The sequence below is a fragment of the Polypterus senegalus genome, chromosome 3 (genome assembly GCF_016835505.1).
Source record: "Polypterus senegalus isolate Bchr_013 chromosome 3, ASM1683550v1, whole genome shotgun sequence".
NCBI lineage: Eukaryota > Metazoa > Chordata > Cladistia > Polypteriformes > Polypteridae > Polypterus > Polypterus senegalus.
The window spans coordinates 29,561,934-29,583,362 of NC_053156.1; the positions used below are offsets into that span (position 1 = coordinate 29,561,934).

The 21,429-nt window shown below is 37.4% G+C and overlaps 1 pseudogene; it reads right to left on the reverse strand.

Moving 5' to 3' along the window:
* Positions 1-20,761, reverse strand: part of LOC120524965 — a 79,534-nt pseudogene extending 58,773 nt beyond the window's left edge.
* Between the last annotated feature and the right edge of the window lie 668 nt (positions 20,762-21,429).

The following is a 21,429-nucleotide window of genomic DNA, read 5'->3' on the forward strand; positions in this document are numbered from 1 at the left end:
ACCTACAACAGACCAATAGCCTTTATGTTCCACATCATAAAGACTGGTCCAGGACTATAAGAGTCATGTGAAAGACCATTTGCTCCCACTGCAGTTTGCCTATCGTAGAAAGATTGGAGTGAAATACAATGCAGACCACAGTTTGTAAGGTTAAAGTACTGTGTAACATTAACTGGAGCATAACAAGAAACATTCCTGTCTTTTTTTTTGTCTTCACTCTGAACACCACAGACTATAAATATAACATCAGGTTATATCACATGCATAAATCCTCTGAAGATTCTGAACTAATGGGGTGTATTGACAAGGGGAATGAGACGAAGGATATGACTCAGGGGAGAACTTTGAGAATTGTCTGCAACTTAACATCAGCAAATCAAGGAACATGATGACTTCCCCTGCAACAAATAGCCTCATTCTCTGTTCACGGTGTGGAATATGAGGTGGTCCACCTCTACAAGTACTTGAGGTACCACTAACACAGAGGACATATGCAAGAAAGGGCAGAGTAGACTGTATTTGTTTTTAGGAAACCTTGCTCCTTTAATGTGTGTAGTGACATCTTTTATCTTTTACATGTTATAATTCTTTGTGATGGCCAGTGTGATTGTTTTTTTTTGCACTGTATCCTGGTGGGCTGGTAACAAGGATCATGGAATCAACAGACCAAATAAGAAGGCATATCAAAAATGCTCCATATGCCATTTCTATCTATCTATCTATCTATCTATCTATCTATCTATCTATCTATCTATCTATCTATCTATCTATCTATCTATCTATCTATCATCACACATGTGCAATCAGGAGACCACCCTAGGGCTCATTTGATAGTAATTACCCTCCGAACCAGGGATTGGTGCTGTCATCAGTCTACCTAAACCTGACTCTTCCTAAGAGTGTCCTAATTAATTGCCACCTTGGGAGAGTATAGGACAAACCATCTAAAGAAGACTTGCTTTGTTCTTTTTCCAAATATTTTTCCATCAAAATACCTTATGATCTCTCTGTTTATTCTTTCTCACTATCTACCTGTCATGCAAAACTCCACACAGGTAGTGCATATTCAAATCCAGGTCTCTGGACCCATGAGATAGCACCAACATTAACAACTGCCTGAAATGGACTGCACCATGTCACCCTTCATGAGTAGTAATTACATTCAATCATTTGATAATCTAAATAGCACAAATTACATGAAGTAAGGAACGTGAAAGAGTTTTGGAGAAAATGACAGAGTAATTGCTTGTCTTATACTAGAAATCTTTTTTTATTAATATCCCACATATCTTTTCACACAAACACGGAATAACATACTTATTTATACATATATTTATCAAATTATGTGATCTGTTCCTGTATTTCATGTATTTTTTAAACAAAAGCATTTATTTTTTAACTGAATTTTAATTCCCCTCTAAGCCTTTAGTTGTACAGAAAAGCCTAACTGTCAGCTTATCACTGTGTTCCTCTTCTTGCTGGATCATGTCCAATATCCGATGCAATTATACTGTTAAAAATGTTCAGCATTGTACTTACTTTTCTCCAGTTACATCTCTAATTCAGCTCCCTTATCAAAAAGAAAAGAAAAGAAAAAAAGGAAATAAATCAGCACAAAAATGCATATCATTCTTTCTTATTTTTCTGACTAAAAGACAAATGAAGCCTCAGCTGCTGGGTGTGTTATACTTCCCCTTTTCATCTTTAATTTTTCATAAAGAAACTTCCAGTTCTTCCTTAGTCAACAACCACAGATATCATTGTAGCCAACCGCTGCAGTTCAATTCGCAAAGAAGTTTCTCAGTGCTTAGTGTTTACCTTCAAATGAAGTGCTGGAGCTTTATAGGATAAAAAAAGTACATCGTCATTTGGAATACGTACATTTCATGTGTGCTCTGTGTCAGCAACAATCGATGTAAAAGCATTGTTAACACAGAAACGTTTTTCATGTTTTAGTAATAATTGACAAAATGTAGACATGAAATGTATAATGTGTGAAGCCTGAAATACAAACATGAAATAAGCACTTTCACAAAAGGTACAAATATAACAAAACAAGTGCACTTTTATTCAAGAATATAACCAAAGAAAAAAGAAAGCAGGTTACGGTAGGCTGTTGATACGACAGCTTGCATGGTGCAATGCTAAGAACTGCTGCCTTCCAATCAAGAGGTTGCGGTTTCGATATCAGCCGCTTCTCAATTTTACCATTTTGTGTAGTGAGCTGCTCTTATTGTTAATATCATACAATAAATACATACATTTGATTTGCATCTGTAAATTTATAGTACTTGCCAAAGTTAGCGTTTTTTTTTTCATCCACTACATCTCCTGGAGTTCAAAAGAAATACCAACATGCAGCAACATATGGACACTGGCCAAAATCGAAGAAAAAAAAAAAATAAAACAAACGTGGTCATTGACTACAACCGCATGAAGGTATGCAAATGAATAAAATGTTACATTAGTGCAGCAATGTTTTTTGAAATGTACAATACAGGTCACAAAATAAATTATTCCAAATTTCATATATACCTAAGTCTCTCTTTTTTTTTGTCAGCACGGCTTTGACATCATGGATCAGAATGTGCATACTAATTCAGTGTGAGCAGGAACACTCAAGAATAAACCTGAATTAAAAAAATTCACATCCACAGTCATTCTCAGTCACGCACACCACTCACATCCACGTCCACAGTTTTCCCAGTCTCGTTCGCGCACAAGATCTGACACAGTTTTCTAATAAAGTGGCGGTATAACAAAAAAAGTTTGTTATACCACATTTTTATCTGAAAACGGCATCAGATCGGGGGGGTGGGGGGTGTGGGAGCTTGAACGTGAGTGAGAAAATAAAATTGAAAAAAAAAAACGCCACCTTCGACAAGTACTATAAATTTACAGACATAATTCAAATTTATGTTTTTTATTATATGATATCTATACTAATAAAAGGCAAAGCCCTCACTGACTCACTCACTCATCACTAATTCTCCAATTTCCCGTGTAGGTAGAAGGCTGAAATTTGGCAGGCTCATTCCTTACAGCTTACTTACAAAAGTTGAAAAGGTTTCATTTTGAAATTCTACGCGTAATGGTCATAACGGTCAACAACATCCGCCATGTTGAGCTTTCTTATTCATGGACCCATCTTCATGAAATTTGGTAGGCAGCTTCCCTGCGCTAACCAAAACCGATGTACGTACTTATTTCGGTGGTATGACGCCACTGTCAGCCGCCATATTGAAGTTTCCAACGTTACTAATTCTCCAACTTCCCGTGTAGGTAGAAGGCTGAAATTTGGTACTTATTTCAATGGTATGATGCCACTGTCGGCCGCCATATTGAACTTTTCAACGGTCTTTATTACTTATGGGCCCATCTTCAAGAAATTTGGTATGCAGGTTCCCAACGCTAACTGAATCCTACTTACATACATATATACTTCCATAGCCTGCAGCTCGGTCACCGTGTGAGGCGGCGTTGGGTCCCCCATCACAACGCCTCCCACGTTGTTGCCTGCCTGCCTATATAAGGCCGTCCGTCGCTCCGGTCTCTACATTCCCTTCCTTACTTCGCCATGGGATTCTCCCTCCTGATAACTACAGCCTTTTTATTTAATCCACGGCTTCTCCGCTGTTTTATTGTTCATTTATTACGATTATAGTTATTGTGTAGGTATTTTAGACTTACTTTACATTGTTCAGGTGCCCATTTCCTTTATCATTCCAACCGTACCCCCATTAACATGTCTGTCGAGGTGATCACCATCGATCAAAGTACTGTCACTTACCGAGTGGTTTCCATGCCCGGAGATGGCACCTGCCTTTTTCATTCTCTTTATTACATATTGCACAGCCATATCAGGCTCACTCTTGATATCCGGAGGAACATTCTGTCTTATGTATTGAATGACTGGGACAGGTTCAAGGTGTGGACTGATGACGGTACAGGAGATAATTATACTACACAGGAGCACTATAAGAGTGAAATGCTTAAGCCCTTCACCTATGGTTCTGCATGTGAGTTGATGGCTGCCGCTGAATTGTTCGATTATCGCTTTCAAGTGTACCGAAATGGCCAAATATTTTACACCTTTCGACAACCGCCAATGCCTCTTAAACATCTTAGATTCACAGGTGATGATTTCAGTAGTGGACACTTTGATGTTTATGAATGTTTAAACTCTCAACAGCTGGATGTGAAGTTATCGAAGAAACCGGTTGTATACTTACAATGCTTGACAGATGTCGAATGTCTCTTCAACACAAGTCCTACAAATACTGTCGTAATTGAAACAAACCATGAAACTCAAACCGATTATGACAGCAGCAATGCAAGCTGTGAGATTTGAGACAAGATTACTGTTAACATGGCCAACTGTACGTTGCATGCTCAAGAGTAAGCTCAGCGCACAGCTTGGTCATATTACAACCGAAGGCCCGAACTCACAATGTGGTATACAAAGAGATCCTTAACAAATAATTATTGGTATCTTTCCCTCAGTTTAAAAAGGTTTCATTTTCTTCTTAATAAAAATTTTAAGGCAGTACTTTGCCGCTGCGAAGCGCGGGTATTTTGCTAGTTAACAATAAGAGCAGCTCACTTCACAAAATGGTAAAATTGAGAAGCGGCTGATATCAAAATCGCGACCTCTTGATCGGAAGGCAGCAGTTCTTAGCATTGTACCATTCAAGCTGTCGTATCAACCACCTATCCTAACCTGCTTTCTTTTTTCTTTGGTTAAATTCTTGAATAAAAGTGCACTTGTTTTGTTATATTTGTACCTTTTGTGGAAGTGTTTATTTCATGTTTGTATTTCAGGTTTCACACATTATACATTTCATGTCTACATTTTGTCAATTATTACTAAAACATGAAAAACGTTTCTGTGTTAACAAAGTTTTTACATCGATTGTTGTTGACACGGAGCACACATGAAATGTGTGTATTCCAAATGACAATGTACTTTTTTTACCCTATAAAGCTCCAGCACTTCACTCGAAGATAAACACTGAGCACTGAGAAACTTTTTTGTGAATTGAACTGCGGCGGTTGGCGGGGGGATGGGATACCAGACTGCTTGCTGCTTATCAACATATTTACAGGACAAAAGACGCTGATGGACAGGTGAGAAAGGATTTAAAGTGGGTCGGATTTAAGAGTTTTCTCGTAGGCTCTAGTAATTCTAGTGTTAAAGCCACCTTTGGAACATCTACTTCCCCCTCTCTCTCAGCTCTCTCCCTCTCAGGATTAGCAAGGGATTACATGCCCCACCCTTTTAAGACATTTGTTCTCAGAGATATCGCAAAGTTCTTAAACCAGTCCTAAACCAGAGCTGATGTTTCTAATCTTTAGTTGGCCCAACCTAAAAAGAGCATGTTTAACGGGACCAACACTGTTACTGTAGAGCTAATACTCTGTATTAGATTGCTAATTTGATCAATCCCACTGCTGCCACTAACAACCTGAGGTGTGATGAAGAAAGGACTGACACACAAAGACCTGCAGCAGTTAAAGGTCTTTGGAAGGACCATTTATCGCCTGTCTTGTGATACACCCTGACTAATTCTTGCTGTTAGCCTCTAGAGATGTGAACCACTTATGCAGGATTACTCTTGCTATGTATTGCGGCTCATTAAAATTATTTTGTGAAAGTGGACATTCAAAGCAAGTATTACATTTTTACTTTCCTGGAGGAAGCAGAAAAAGAGCTAAGAAAACTGATCCCAACACTTTTTGAAATACAATCATGAGTTCCATCGGGTCCTGGCATGTCAAAGAAGATCTTAGACTGTTTGATGCAATGATAATGATACTGGTACCGTAATTATACATCCAATTTCCTTCTTGACCATTTTTTGTCTACATTTAAGTTACAATTATATGTATATATCTATGTATGTGTATTTTTCTTTTCTTTTCCATATGGGACTGTTTAGCATCATAACCTTGGTTTATTATATCGGGGCTTACTATCAAACATTATCTGCTTATCCAGGGCTACTGTTTAACATCATTCTCTGGGTTTACTTTTTAAAGACTATTTATGATTATATTGAATGTATATAGCATTTGGACTGTTCTGTCAATAGATATCTCTATTTTAATCGTTATACACTGTTGCTGGGGGGGTTGTTTTGTTTTGGATGTGCTCTGTCTCCAGGTTTGTCAGAGGAATGGAACTTTGTGAAGTGTTGTCTAGCCTTATGTGGGGAGGCAAAATTGGGTTGACTGGACTCAAGGGGGAGAGGAAGCTATTTCAATCTATACTTTTAATCCTTATAATTGTAAGAGCCACAATAGGCTGCCCAATTTTGCTCACCTCCCTCCTATTTCTATTCCAGAGAAAATTCTGATCAGTCTTGAGGACTCAAGCATCATTTCTGTAATATATAATAACATTTTAAAATCTCTCCTTTTCAAAGATCCCAGAGTACAGTGGGGAAAGGATCTCTCATTCAACATTTCAGAAAAGGAGTGGAAGGTAGCAATGCACAGAATTCACTCGAGCTCCTTATGCACAAAGCATACAATTATTCAACTTAAAATTATCTATCAAGTACACCTGTCTCATTTAAAATTGTCCAAAATATTTCCTGGGCAAGAGCCAACCTTAAAATGTTGCAATTGAACTCCAGTCTCATTGGGCCATATGTTTTGGGTGTACACCAAATTAGCATAATTTTGGACAAAAATCTTTAAAAGCATTTCAGGAAGCGTTGGAGTCACAATCCCTCCTAATCCACTAACATCTGGATGGAGGACAAACAAACTGTAATTGCCTTTACTTCACTATTGACACGTAGACTTATCTTGCTCAACTGGATGAATCCTAGGCCACCTCTTTTAAGTCAGTGGATAACTGATGTTATATATTATTTGAAATTGGAAAAAAATAAATTCTAACAGTGTTTTAAAATCTGGCAGGATCTAATCAATAAGATTTTAGTATAAGCATTGAAAATGAGAAATTACAGTAGATTCTCTTCCCTTCTTTATTTGAATTATTTTTATTTATGTATTTACTTATTTTACCTACTTTTAAAAATTTACTCTGTTAGCCTAGTTCTCTTTCTCATGGGTGGGGGTTAATTTGATTGAACTTTGTTTTGTAAAATTTGACTTGCCTTTTTGAAATGTAATTTGCTTGTAATAAATTCAATAAAATGCTTTTATATATATATATATATATATATATATATATATATATATATATATATATACACATCTCTCTCTATATATATATATATATATATATACATATATATATATATATATATATATATATATATATATATATATATATATATATATATATTGGTCCTATTCAAAGGAGTGACAAGTCATAGGAGTGACATAACGAAGGAGTGAAACCTCAGATATAAACTTCAAAGGAGTGACAACCATCAAACCAACCATCCAAGTGGTAGGTGAGATGACAATGATTTTTTTGGCGAGTGTTCTTTCAGTTGTGTGTGGTAGGTGACTCGTTATGTCACTCCAATGAAATGTCACTCCTTTAATAAGGTATTTATGTCTATCTTATGAAGTGTCACTCCTTCGATACAGACCCAGGGTAGTGTTCACATTCATCCATCCATTTTCCAACCCGCTGAATCCGGACACAGGGTCACGGGGCACATTCATCCATTTTGGAAATAACATTTTTCCAGTTGTAGTGTTTTGTGATTGAGGTTTTGTAATTTTACAAAAGCATTGTTAATTTCATTTTTGCTATGTAGTTTCTGTATCATTTGCCAGGATACATCACCCACTTGCTGGGTGTATAGCTTTGCATGATGTGGTATGTGACATCATTATCACGATGCTTTATATAATGATGCAACACGTCTTCTCACTGTACATGATCAGATATGTTACTGAAATAAAACAATAGATTGTGTGTGTATACTTTCGGTTTGACTTTTTGGATTTTAAATTTATTGCTTTTCCTTTTCTACTAGACTTTTGGTTATATTTACAGTCTTGCTATTTTAGCTATCTTGTCCTATTGGTTTCAACTCCTGTTTTGCCTTTGACCTTGTTTCATTTCCTGGTTATTTTTCTTCCATGTTCAGCTTAGACATAACACTTGGGAGCTGCCCAATAAGTACTGGAGCTTCCTCAGGGGGATCACCCTCTTCATTTACATTCTACATTGCACAAGACACCCTTGCTTTGTTTTTGAGTCCAACCTGCCATGCTGCTCAGTGCAACTATTTTTATGTTAACTCAGCATGCATTACTCCACTTTCCTGCATGGCCTTCCCTTCATATTTTCTTATACATCAGAGTTCATACACTACACTTTGGCGTTAATCCAGAAATTAAAAAAAACAGGTTTAGTATGTTTAAATTAAACATGTATTTAAGTTGAGTTTTTAAATCTTGGTTTTTAAGATTTTTCTCACAATTGATTTTTATTCTGTTTATCTATGTGTTCTGGTAAGTTGAGCCATTATAAACTAAGAAGGTCACTAACAGGTTTGACATTAAGGGTAAGGGCTATGGTTAGGGTTGGCCTTTAATTGATAATTGCCATTATTAGGATAAAATTAAAGGACCAAACCCCACATAGAAAAGGTGAGGAAATATTAAATTTGAAAAGGACATTAAAGGGGTGAAAGCTATGGGAAATATGCAAATATTTGTAAATGTTTAAAACATATCCAATAAATGTAAATGTCTTACTTCTGTGCTTTTCTGAATGCTGCATAAGTCGATACTGGCTAATTAAACAATGAGATCACTTAGAATTAAAAGAAAATGGCACACTGATTGTGGAATTGACAGGTTGGAAACCTGCAATCACAATGGACCCCCAATACTGAACTTGGGAACCAAATGCTTTAATGAACATCAAAACCTTTACTTTGGAAATAAATCTTTTACCTTCATGAGCATAACTCATGAGTGTTGGAGATACAAAAACTGTCATCAATGTGCCACAGCAAAGGGTTTGAAAACCTAAATTAATGAGAGTGCTCAGTTTTGATTTTTAATAAATTCACAAACCTTTCTGAAAACAAAAAAAAAAAGATTTAAACATCATTGGATGCCATGAATCCGAAAACAGTTTTGAAGCCTGTGATCATTTTCTTGAGTTTTATAAATATGTATATCCTAATTGTGTTGTGAAGTAAATGACATTTCACCCCTATTTGTAAGTCTTTGACCAGAGCCACCAATGATTCACGGTATGAACACTGAGCAATGCATTACACATTCACACTGTTTCGTCATATCCATAGCAAATAGCTTGATGAAATCTAAACTGGCACATTATTTATTATTTATTTTGCAGGCAACACACTTTTTTCTGCTTGACTGTGTGATTAGGTCCTGCAAAGAACAGGCATACTGGTACTGTACGTGTGCTTCTTGCCTTACCCCCAGTGCTGCTGGGATAGTAATAATGTAGTTAGAATGTTAGAACAATCTAAATGAGAACAATAAAGCTCGCCAGTCTTATCTACTTAATTCTTTCAAAATAAAATCAAGTTTTGAAAGTCCCTAAATTCCTACTGTCTACCACACTACTTAGGAACCTATTCCATGTGTCAATGGTTCTCTGTGTAAAGATAAAACTCCTAACATTTGTGCAAAATTAACTCCCAACACATTTCTAAATATATTCCCATGTTCTTGTTGAACTCATTTTAAAATAACAGTCGCAATCCCACTGGTCAAATTCCCTTCATAGTCAGGTCTCCTCTTAATCTCCTTTTTCGTAAACTGAAATGGCTCAGCTGTTTTAATCTTTCTTTATAATTCATCCCCTGTAGGCCTGGAATCAGCCTTCAGGACTTCTCTGGGGCCTCATGTATAAACGGTGCGTACGCACAGAAATGTTGCGTTAGAACTTTTCCACGTTCAAATCGCGATGTATAAAACCTACACTTGGCGTAAAGCCACGCACTTTTCCACAGTACCTCATACCTTGTCGCAAGTTCTCCGCTTGGTTTTGCAGACTAGTGGCACCCAGTGTCAAAGCAGTGCTACTGTTCCTGTGTGGTTACTCCTTATTTTCCTAACACGGCTTTATAAATACACTGAAACTAACTACATATTGTTTATTAGTGTAATGCATCTGATTGTAACTAACTTGTAACAATATAAAGGTCCAGGAAATAGCCATAGTAATCCAAATACCATAACTGCTTTAGCGTTGTTACTCTCACTGCACCTTCTTCTTCTTTCAGCAGCTCCCGTTAGGAGTTGCCACAGCGGATCATCTTTTTCCATATTACTCTCACTGCACACCTCAGAGTATTTATATAACTGTAACTGAGTGTGAATCACAGCAGCAGCTGATCGGAAAGAGAATTATTGGAACACAGACTTAAGCACACGCTACCTCAGCCACAGCAAAACGTTTCAAAGCCTTTCCTGTACGGACCTCACGGTTCAGAAACAGTTTCATCCCAAGAACTATAAACGCACTCAATCAATTGCTCCTTGTTGAACTGTTTGTACTTATAAGTACAATTACCTCACTGTAAACTTGCACTACAGTTATAATATTGCACAACCTGAGCCACTTTATAAAGCGCGTATTATATTATACAGGTAAACTTTAACTTCATTTAAATAACCCATATTCTTCACTGGGACTGGCGTGAAGGATAGAATAATTAAACATGTACTACAAAGATAGTTCAATGTTCCTTAAACATTTTGAAGAATCGGCACTCTAAGCTTACAGATGCCTTAACATCTATTACAGAGTTGTTTGTGTGGCGATTAGTTACTTGGAGAAAGAAAAGCAAGGACTGCAGGGGCGGCCACACCAATATAAATCTATACTAATAAAAGGCAAAGCCCTCACTCACTCAGTCACTCACTCATCACTAATTCTCCAACTTCCCGTGTAGGTAGAAGGCTGAAATTTGGCAGGCTCATTCCTTACAGCTTACTTACAAAAGTTGGGCAGGTTTCATTTCTAAATTCTACACGTAATGGTCATAACTGGAACCTATTTTTTAGTCCATATACTATAATAGACTTCTGCTCGATGGCCGTGGGAGGCGGAGTTACGTCTCCCATGTAATTTAGTGCCTGCCCATAGAAGGCCGTCCGTCAGCGGCAATCCAATAGAAACACTGCCACTAAATATTCACGGGTGAAGGACTGTGCTTATGCAGATGAAGATGAGATGGTCAGGGTAGTGTATGGCACACACTCAGTGAAACTGCGAGAGAAACTTTTAAGTGCCGAGTCTAATCTAACATTAAATACAGCCGTGGACATCGCACAAGATGGCACCAGCACAGCTGGGAACCTTCGATGCAAGAACACCGAGCGGCTCATGTGAACTGACGCAGTGCACAGACAAAAAGCAACAGTTCCAAAGATTGCTGAACAAAAACCGAATTACACAATTGAGAAGGCAGCAAAAAAATATGAAGTGTCTGATACATACAAGCATATTCATAAGTGCAGCTACTGCGGAAACAAAGCACACAGTGGAAAAAGTCAATGTTCCGCTAAAGGAAGACAGTGTAAAAAAAAACCTGTGCATGCAGTGTGTCACGTCTCAGATAAAGAGGAAGACGAGCTGTTTATTGATGCAGTTAGAAAGGAATCGATGAATGAAACCTCTTATCTTTACAACGATTGACAAACACGGAATGTAACTTGAACACAACACATTCTGCAAATACGAACCTGATTGAAAGAAATAATGATAATCAAATCCTTGATGACAGCAACATTCATAACACTCACAAAACAATTACTGTATATTGACAATCATGTTACGTTATTTTTAAAATGTTCCGTTTTCTTTTTCATAATTTCTTTAACACACTACTTCTCCGCTGCGAAGCGCGGGCATATATATATATCTATATATATATATATACACTGTATATATATATATATTTATATATATGGGCGGCATGGTGGCACAGTGGTAGCACTGCTACCTCGCAGTTAGGAGACCCGGGTCCTCCCTGCGTGGAGTTTGCATGTTCTCCCCGTGTCTGTGTGGGTTTCCTCCAGGCGCTCCGGTTTCCTCCCACAATCCAAAGACATGCAGGTTAGGTGGATTGGTGATTCTAAATTGGTCCTAGTGTGTGCTTGGTGTGTGGGTATGTTTGTGTGTGTCCTGCGGTGGGTTGGCACCCTGCCCAGGATTGGTTCCTGCCTTGTGCCCTGTGTTTGCTGGGATTGGCTCCAGCGGACCCCCGTGACCCTGTGTTTGGATTCAGTGGGTTAGAAAATGGATATATATATATATCCCGACCTACATACTCTCAAATAGACAAACCACACGCCGTGGCGCAACGGAAGAAGCTTCGCCTCTAGCACCGACGTCCCAGGTTCGATTCCCGAGAGTGGGTGCACTGAGTATGTACGCCTGATGACCCCAAAATTAGGGTGAAACGCGTGTCGCGTACTCTTTGCATTATTTCACAGTAAAACTATTTTAATATATATATATACAGTATATATATATATACATACATATATTGTATATACACACACATACATATATACTGTATCAGCGCTTCTCGACTCATTTTACCCCCGTATCCCCTTGGTTTGAGACGTATGAAAAAATATGCGGTTAACGCAGAAAGACTGATCACCAATTGAAGCTTTATGAATAATGGATACTTTATTCGCCATCAATGATTGTTTTGGTAAAGCCATACTCAGTGTAATTATTAGATGAACATTAAAAAAGTAAGAGAGAGGGGAGGGTGACTTATTGAGGCACGCAGGCGAAACCACAATAGCACGCGGGCTCGATGTAGTGCGTGTCAACTCAATCTGAATTGCGTGATCACATTCAAAAAAATATATCTTTTCAAGTTCTATTTAGTCGACACAAATATCTTTGGTTGGAATGTAAGGCGAATTTACTCTTTACATTTCTATGGTGAAGAAAAATTTATGCAATGATGCCTACACTTAACTTACATTCCTACCAAAGATATTTCTGTCGACTAAATAAAAATTCCTTCTATTTAAAATTTAAATAGAACTTGAACAGAAACGATAGTTCATAATATCCACACAGACTTTCACGTAAGAGCGGGAGTCATCCGTTTTAACAAGCAGCGTATTGCACTGTTACGAAATAGTCTGCCGATTTAATTATTTAGGAATAGATAAATAAATTAAGATTTTGTACAAATAATGGTTTTAATAATAATTTTTCTTCCTTGATGGATTCTGGCTCCCCCAGCAACAGTTGCTCGCACCCCAAAGAGTGTGTGTATATATATATATATATATATATATATATATATATATGTGTGTGTGTGTGTGTATATATATATATGTATATGTATATATATATGGATATGTATATATATATATATGTTTATAAGTGTGTGATATATATATATATATATATATATAAATATATATACATATATATGACAGCAACACTCATCACTCACAACAGTGACAAAACAATTACATTGACAATCATGTTACATTATTTTCAAAATGTTTCCTTTTCTTTTTCATTACTTCTTTAACACACTACTTCTCTGCTGCGAAGCGCGGGTATTTTGCTAGTTGAATATAAAGCAGAAAGAGAAAATAACAACACAGCTAAAAATACAGCGACAAATTTCAACAAAAGTTAAAACGCTTGTGTCATGAGCATGAGGCGGCTATGCAGTGTCCGCAACAGACGTGGCCATCCACCGTGCATAAGATACCATATCGACATTGGCGGACGAAGGGCCACCGATTCTTTCTCTGCCTAGAGCCGCCCATGAGTACTGCTGCAATAAATAATTTAATCGATGGTCGCACACAATCACTGCACCGTGAATCTATGTTTAATAATGTGCTTTAACTCCTATCATAATGAAAATGATATCATTTATACATCTCAATATTTTAGTTATTCAGAGAGCTGTAATATCATGAATGTAATGGATTCGGTGTCCAGTCGGAGGAACAGAGCCGGTTTAAGAAGCAAGTAGTGATTCACACACATAGAGCACATAGAAGATCCCATAAAAAACAAAGCATTTAACGTGCTTCTTTAATTACTAGGCCGTAAGGTGAAGCAGCTTTTCTTTTCATTCCGTTCCCATATATGGGGCACTACATTCTTTTTATTCCAATAAAAGGATCAATTGGTATAGAATGAAAAAATAAAAGTTCTCCATGTATAATCCAGTAGTTATTTTTTTACAAGTGTATAAAGTTGGCAATAGTCCCATCCTCGCGTAATCATTTTTTAAAGGTGAGAGATTCGGCTTCGCGTCACGTGCTTGCCGCTAGACCAATGAGATGGCATAACGTCGGAACGACATGTAAACATGGTCCAAGATGGCAGTCCCCTTGTCGTTAATATCAAGTAGCGAAGAGGATGAAATTATTGGTCAGACCTCCACCAAAAGTCAGTAAAAGGGTTTATAAACAATGCTATATGCATCTCACGTCCATAAAAAAAGAAACGAAGGATTTTACACGCACACGGTGGGATACATTTAGAAACTGCATCAAACGGTGGCTTGACTTGCAGGGTGAGAGTCAGAAAATAGCAGAAACATACAAACATTGTCTAGAAATCGAGTTTGACCGTGTGCCAGAGGACGCAGGGTTTCACTCCACTTGCTTCCGGCATTTTATTGACAAAAAGCGCTTGGATGCGGCCGAGAAACAAGTTTCACGGTGCCCTGAAGCTGGTGATGATCATAACACAGACCAGTCTGTGTCATCGGGAAATAGTATTTCATCAACGTATTGCCCAACAAACAAACTTAGGTCCAGTACCGGACTGCCGATAGCTTGTTCGGGTTCTGTACTTACTGCTTTGTGCATAATTTGCAAGAAAACAGACAAGTACATCACTGTGGCAGGCAAACGCCAGAAGGACAATCTTTCACAAGCGGAGACGCTGTCGGCAGGTATAAAGCAAACAAGCACACGTTTGAATTTAAAGTTATATGCCATATGCTGAAAACCATAACTAACTTTCAAATACATCAATATTTACATTACATGTACATTATAATGTTTATAGTGCAGTCAGTTTTTGCATACACATATGCATGAACAGTCAGAACTGTTATGTTTTTTTAAATACATATTTATTTACAATTTCATTTAATTAAATGTTTGTTTTTTTACAGGTCAATTGCTCAAAGCAGCTGAGATGAAGGAAGACACTAGCATTCTTGTGCATATTAAAGACAAAAACTGTGTGTGAAGTACGATATCACAAGTCCAGTTACAGACAGTACACCAGGTTCTTGACAAAGTCTACTGGAACAAATACACAGACCTCAGAAGAACAGTAAGTTGTTATATTGCGTTTTAAAATAATTCATAATTGATTTGAATGATTGGTAATTTGAAAAGAAATTAATCATTAATCTACATGGACCGCTTGTTACAATAATTCAGCATAATAAAATGTCTAGTCATTTGTGAGGGCAAAAGAATATTTAAAATAATTTATTGTAAGTATTTTCTTTCTGAAGAATAAAAAAAACCTCAATTGGTTTGTCAGTTGCTTTTAGTTTGTACATGCACACAATATATGCATTCCAAATATAGAAGCCAGTGTAATAGTTACAGAACATAAAATATTTGATGCTTTTAATAGAAATGAGCCAACCTATAATGTCAGCTACAAGATCTTATCAGAGAGAATCATCCGCCATCAAATAATTGTAAACCAAGAGGTGATGACAATGACACGGCTAAGAAGAATGTTTTTAAATCTTGTAAAAAGCCACGAAGATCTGGATGCTTCAAACTACAGGTAATTTAAATACCATAAGTTTATTTAGCAGATTTGGAATAAACATTTATTCAATTTTTTTCTCAGAAAATTTTAATAAATAATAATATTCACATAATCCTATTTTATCATAATAAGCTGACAATGTTTTTTGTGTGTGAGATTTATATTTTCTTATTGTGATCATAATTTATTGTATTTCAGGCAGGATAAATTGAAGAGGAGGCTGTCCCGTGATTTCCCCCAGCTGGTGTTTCACTCTCCCAACAAGCGCAACATCAGTGAATTGGTTTTTGTTGAGACACTTTCTGCAGATAAGCTGGTAGACAGAATACCTCATCCATCAGGTACAGAAACAATTTTGTGATAGACAAGTATCCAGAAATTAGTATTAAAAATGTAGAACGATCACGCAGAGCTGTTGGTAGCACACAACAGGTAAAAAATTTATGGACGGGATCAAAAGACACCAACACAATGGAAGAAGTTTCTGTCGGAAGGGAAAAACAAAGAAGCACTGCCAGAATTCCTCTATGTAATGTGGCGAGACGCTGATCTTACCATTTTAGGTAAGGACTTACATTTATACATAACACATGGAGACCTGTGTCACTGCATGGCTGTAACAGAGGGTTTACAAACTGTCAGTGCTTTTGAAAATCTGACATGTGATCATGAAGAATGTGACACCAGGTTGTTTTTTCATGCAATACATGCTGCACAGGAACACCAAACTGTAGTCATCAAGAGCCCTGATACTGATGTGGCAGTGGTTGCATTAAGTCTGCAGCCAGATTTACCATGCAGATTGTATTTTTTCACTGGGGTTGGCAACAAAATGAGGATCATTGACTTCTGTAAGGTGTCATCAGCTCTCGGCAACAGTGTATGTTTGGCACTTATTGGGATCCATACCTTCTCGGGCTGTGACTCCACAAGTGCCTTTGATGGCAAGGGGAAAAAAAAGTCATTTTCTGTTGCTTGCGAGAAAGAGGAATACCTGACTGCATTTAGAAATCTGGGTAGCAGTTTTAATTTGGACCAGTCTACCTTTGAAGTGCTTTGCAAATATGTCTGTCACCTATATGGCCAATCATGTGCTATAAGTCTGAACGATGCACGATACGAAGCATTCTGCATGGCATCATCAGCTTTGCCAGAACGATCCATGCCTCCGACAAGTGATGCTTTGTACCAACACTGCAAAAGGGTAAACTACCAAGCAGCCATAATAAGACATTCTCTTAAAGGTAAAATGTGTGCCCCTTCACCTGTTGGCAATGGATGGCACCTCGAGATTGGGGAGTTAACAGTGACGTGGATGACTAGAAATCCAGCCCATGATAGTGTGTTGCAGGTTGTCCACTGCAGTTGCAAGCAAGGCAAATGTGAGACTGGAAGATGTTCCTGTATGTCTGCAAATCTGTCCTGTACAGATTTATGCCGCTGTCTCAATTGCACAAATGTTTTCCAGGAAACAGAGGAAAGAGCTACATGTGAAGATGGTTCTGATGATAGTGATAAGGATAGTAGTGATGAGTAAAGGTGATCTGTGTCACAGGTTAGTTGGATTTGAGCTGTAATGAAGCTGCTGTAAAATGTTTAATATTTGTCGTTATTGAAAAACTAGTGCAGCAGTCCAGCATTTCAAGTCATTTTAGCCAACTTGGACCAAAAACAGTTTTTATCTTTAATTTTGTGTGATTCCTAAGTGCCTACTGAACATTTTGATGAATAAAACATAACAAAAATGTTTAAGTTTCAATTTGTTCTTCAGTTTTATTTGGTGCCAATCTGTGAAGTTGAAGTGCGTTATAAAAAAAAATTGCATTATTTCATGGTCTTCCTTCAAAATTGAGTTGATTAATGCACCAATACTTGTCTCAGATATGTAGCTACATGTATAAATGTGTTGATTAAATGCGTATTAATAAACTTACAGGCCAAACTAGCAGCATGAGATTTTCGTTTTTTGTAAATTCCTAATTATACACATTTTTGCATCCTGACAAAAAACTTCAGTATTTTTTGTGGAGAACTTTTAACATAGAATCCATAAGACTGTTGTCTATCCAGAAATTCATTAAAAACGTAGTGCCCAGACGTGGGAACGAAAAGTGATTTCTAGCCACTTTTTCTAGGTTCACCTTATGGCCTATACGATGTGATTTGAGAAACTGGTTAATTAAATGATTTTAAGATGAAGTTTATGATGTTCTACTTTAATGACAAAATAAACTACGTGATTAAAGTGGAAATTTCGAGACTGAAGTTGACATTTCGTGCTTTTTTCCCACTGTGTGCCTATTTTTTTTGTCTGTACCCTAATACGCTTTCATATGACACTCAGATGGTGGGGTACGATTCGCCTTTTCACGGCTACTTTGATATCTGAGCTTTCAAGTTTCTCCAACACGCAATGTCACTCGATCAACTTCCTTTTGTTGATTATACTACGATTTAATTAAACAAATAGTATGTTTTTCCTTTGCCTCCACTTGGTATTCGCTGAAATTCTTATATTTCCCCCCATGCTTTTCCCATTGTCTTTTCACAGAAGACTGAGCTTAAGGGTGATTTATATTGATTTGCATATTCAAAGAGGTGTAATTCTGGGAGGAGTTGGGGCGGGACATAAGGTGCGTGCACGAGCGTTAGTTTTGACACTGATCGGGATTTATGTAGCAGGAGAACGTGGAAGTTGGAGTACACACAGATTCCTGCATTTGGAATTTTCTGTGCGTAAGCACATTTCGGATTTTGTGCTTATGCCATGTTATAGTGAGATTTCTACGCACGGTGTTATACATGAGGCCCCTGGACTTTTTCTAGCATTTCCAAGTCCTTTATTTAGACTGGAGCAATTACAGGTTAAGGGTCTTGCTCAAGGGCCCAGCAGAGTAGGATCTCTTTTGGCAGTGACAGGGATTCAAATCGGCAACCTTCTGGATACCAGCAAAGCTCCTTAGCCTCAGAGGCACCAGTCAACCCAAACAGTTTACTGACAATGAATGGCTTTAAACATCTCCCCCTCATGTAAGTCACCTCAGACAATGTCCAGTATAGGGCCGGCCCAAGGTATAGTAAAGCTAGGCAACCGGGTAGGGCACCAAAATTTTAAGGGGTGGCAGAAACAAGGCAGGAATGCCATTTTTTTTTTCTTTTTTACAAAAAATGAATGATTAAAATTAAATTACACAATAAATCAATCTGCTACAGAACATTTTCTGCGCTAGCATCTGTTTTTTTAAGTTTCTCTAACATGAAAGATAAAATAAAATTTGCTGTTGAGCACCCTTCTCAGATTAATAATCTTCTCCTTGCTCCCTTAAAAAAATTTGTATCATGTGGCACTTGCAAAGCTTTGGCTACCTCATAAGTTTTACCACTTAATTTGGCAAAGGTTTCAAGATGTGCCTTGTTCCCCTGTCATTTAAAATGAACACAAAAAAATGTCTCCAGTCTCTTCAAAATCATTATTTCAATTAGACTACCACCTATTTACTACAAACTGAAACTCATTATGGTTCATCCAAAAGAAAATTTAATGCTGACATTGCTACCAGAGCTCAACTCTAGTATAATGAGGAAATGGGAGTGCAGAGGGAAGGAATGCTGCCGAGTGCAGTTTAGAATGGGAGGAAATTTGAAAAGGAAAAAAACATTCCATCATTTCTCATATTAATCAGAGCTGCTCGGTACTCAAGAAAACTGAATGGTAGCCATTTAAAAACCCTATGAAAAAAAATTGAGCAATGATTATACCTTTCATTTGGTATCGATAGTAAGGCCCGGTTGAATGCCCCAATGAATTACCATAAACATATGACTATAGACATCAAACAATTTGGTTATACCTATCAAGAGTGTTTAAGAAGCTTGGCAGCTCTTTCAACTGAACACCAATTAACGCAAGAACTTCATCTCAAAGAGATGGTTAAAGAACTTGCACACCACAAAGTGCGAAACATATTCCTGTCTCACCAGTAAAAGGAAAAAGGTCTACCTGGTGAATAATAAATGTAACTAAAACAAGTTTGTATAGCACAGTGCTAACTGGTATGTGATCTATGGATAATATTGCATAAGAAAAATGTTTTTCTGTTTACTTTTTCTTATTAAAAACATTCTAATAGACTATGCCTCTGAGCGATCTTTATGCTCTCAAAATGCTTAAAAATCTGTCAAAAAACTCAAGGCAACATGTATAATTTCTAGACAGACTGGACCCTTTAGCTATTCTGCGGAAACCCTGTGGATGCTCCTTCTCAGTCATATGAGCTTCATTCACACTCTGTTTGCAACCTGGATAATTCCCTCATTAAATTATTTTGTCTAGTGTGCCAGAGGCCCTTGGGCTGACCCTGGACCAGCATATCACAGATTGAAGCCTAGGGCTCTCTACACTTGTAAATTGCTAATATCCCTTAAAGTGCTGGTTCTTCAAAGTACATCTCTAGCTGCATATCTTAAACTGACCACATGATCACATTCATGGCAGTCAGGGATTTGACACAGTTCTTTATTCTAAAAAAAGGACTACATGCTGACAACTTTACCATACAGGGACCTTCTATTACCACTTGTCAGCAGAAAAGTTTTGTGTTTTTTCACCAGCCCACCATGCTCCTGCTGTCTCTATTTGTCTTCCTGTCACAATCTTTGAACAAAATGCCAGTCATGCCTTCTCTGCAGCATGTTGAGATAATTAACTCAAATCTGTCATTTTCTCTGACAGTCTCTCTCTTTATTTTCATTTTCGAATGTAGATAGTGGTAGCTACACCTAATAGTAATTAATGCTCCTTGGCTGCTCTTCCCCACACACAGGTGTATAATAGACCCTTTCTTTTACAGTTGAGGTTCTTCTTCTTATTTTGAGTTTGTATGTAGGCATTTACCATATTTTACAAAATAATGGTGGTTTCCTTTGGCCCCCTGCAAACACTTCCCAGTACTCCAACCCATCAAAATACTTACATTCTTGTAGAAAAACTTGAGTTGTACAGTGCTCGTCAATCAACGTTGTGAAATGTCTAATTGCATGCTGGTGTTTTACAATTTTCCGTAGTGGAAATTGAGCAACATGGACATTCATGCTCTTGCATTAGTCTTCTCTATTGACAGCTTCCGCTGAGTTATCTTTACACTTACAAATTACCAGATAAAAATATGAATGATGTCAGCACTCTTAGGTCTTGAAATATTAATTTCCTGTTGTAGTGTTACTGCATACTGCATATTCCTGTAAATTCATTTTTGTATAGATGTTACTAAATGCTTACTGAAATGTACAACAAACTAAATACCTATAGGTCAATGGATGAGTTTTACAATGCAAAAGCTGAAACAGTCTGGGTTCATTATGCAATTTCATTTACAGCCAAACTTCAGAAGTGTCTAAGGTTTATTTTCTTGTCTCTGATGAAAGCAGAGAAGGCCACATTGTGGAGGATTAAAACTGAGTAAAATAAGAATTGTGTACTTAGACAAGATGAATATCAGAGAACAATTTAACTTCAGTTTGTTCAGAAAGAAATGTGTGCCAAAAATCCATCCATTTTCTGAATCTATTCATTCATCTCTGCTTATTTCATTTTAGGACAGGACTATTTCAAAGTGGGGAGCCACCTTACACCGACCAATTCCTCAAACTATACTCCCTCTTTATGTCCGTTCATCCATTTTCATAATCGGCTTATCTAGGGA